Genomic DNA, 1,878 nt, shown 5'->3' on the forward strand with positions numbered 1-1,878 from the left:
ACATAAATCCCTCTTGGTGAGAAAAATTATCTTGTCAGAAAGAAAACAAGAAAAATCTCCTTAATTTAAGATATTTAATCTTACTAAGATTTCAGTTTTTGCAGTGTAAACATGGTTAATAAATAAACAAAATAGCTAAAAAGCTTATTTTAGGAAAAAAGGCTACTGTTAATGTGGGCAGTAGTTACATTAGAAGTATTTGTGATAATGCTTATGCACTGCTTTCTGATTTTTACTTCCGCAAAAGTAAAAATCAGATGTTTACTTCGTGGCACTTGGTTAGCAGTAAACACACTCATCTCTTAGCAACAGATTAACAACAAATATTGTTCAAAAAACATATTTCTTCTGCTCTTTTGAAATGCCACTTATTTTATACTTGTACACAATTGTGTAGTTGGTTAATTTTGCAGAAAAGTATTTTTTTTTTGTCATTAGTGGTATTATAAAATACAAATTCAACACAAAAGTTAAAATCTCGATTTATACTTCGTGGCAGTTCGTTACCAGAAAAAAACCTGCCTATCTCTTAACACCAAATTAATAATAAGTAATATTGTTTATTAAACATAAGCTCTTTCAAAAATAATGCTTAGCTTAGATACAAGAAATTTACTGTTGTTACATTTTGCAAAAGTGAAAATCAGAAAAGTATTGCAAAGATGTTTACTTTGTGGAACTTTGCTGAACTTCGCGATCATCTCCTAGCAACAGGTTAATAGATTAGCAACAAAAATTCTTATAGTTCAAAAAATATATTTCTTCTGCTCTTTTGAAATACCACTTATTTTACATTAACAAGGATTGTGCAGTTGGCAAATTTTGCAGAAAAGTTAAAGGTTTTTGTCATTAGTGGCAATTAAACACACATTCAACACAAAACTAAAAATCTCGATTTATACTTCGTGGCAGTTCGTTACCAGAAAAAAACCCGGTTATCTCTTAACACCAAATTAATAAGTTATGTAGTTTATAAAACATAAGCTCTTTCGAAATAACGCTTACCTGATTAGATACAAGACATTTACCTTTGGCAAATTTTGCAAAAGTAAAAATTAGATGTTCACTTCATGGCACTTGGTTACCAGTAAACACGCTCATCTCTTAGCAACAGATTAGCAACAAATATTGTTATTGTTCAAAAACATAAAATTTATTCTGCTCTATTGAAATACTACTTATATTACACTATTTAACAAGAATTGTGTAGCTAGTGAATTTTGCAGAAAAGTATTGTTTTTTTTTTGTTTGTCATTAGTGGTAAATATATTGTAAAACAGACATTCAACACAAAAGTAAAAATCTGATTTACTTCGTGGCAGTTCGTTACAAGTAGAAATCGCTCAACTCTTAACACCAAAATAATTATTCTGTGTTTCTTTAGGCGTAGAATAATAGGTGCCTTACATGTTACGAGTAAACCAGGAATCAAAAAATATAGTTTTCTTATTATTTAGGATGTCCTTATTATTCCAAATGAAATACCTTTGAGGAGAGAAGTTGTGTTTGTAGATGAGTAACCATGATAAAAAGGCCTGCCGGTGAAAGTTGGAGTTTTGTTGGGAGTTTCGCTATATCAAAATTACAAACTAAAAAGAAATTCAGACCACCAAATTTAGAAAAAATATGGGAAGGTATAAAATCCCAGAAAGTCGCTGGAGAATAAAAAAAAAATGACGGATCCAATTTATTTTAAAAGTATTAGTCAAAATAGAGAAAGATAAACAATTAAGTCCTCCGTTTTCATATGAATTCATTAGAGAGCACTGTCAGTCCTTCCGGTCTTGTGAGAAATTCTGTTCCCCTGAGAAAATCTGTTCCCCCTGTGTCGGGAGCGCGCATAGCAGCCAGAGAAGTGGATCCGGCGGATCTGACCAT

At 31.3% G+C, this 1,878-nt stretch overlaps 1 long non-coding RNA gene across 1 annotated transcript in view; it reads right to left on the reverse strand.

Annotated features, from left to right (window-relative positions):
- LOC103465475 (uncharacterized) overlaps positions 1–1,040 on the reverse strand; it is an 8,569-nt gene extending 7,529 nt beyond the window's left edge. Inside the window, exon 1 of the long non-coding RNA XR_533801.1 lies at positions 1,006–1,040. This is a non-coding gene — a long non-coding RNA (uncharacterized LOC103465475). The remainder of the gene's footprint in view (positions 1–1,005) is intronic.
- Between the last annotated feature and the right edge of the window lie 838 nt (positions 1,041–1,878).

Source organism: Poecilia reticulata, linkage group LG5, assembly GCF_000633615.1.
Source record: "Poecilia reticulata strain Guanapo linkage group LG5, Guppy_female_1.0+MT, whole genome shotgun sequence".
Lineage (NCBI taxonomy): Eukaryota > Metazoa > Chordata > Actinopteri > Cyprinodontiformes > Poeciliidae > Poecilia > Poecilia reticulata.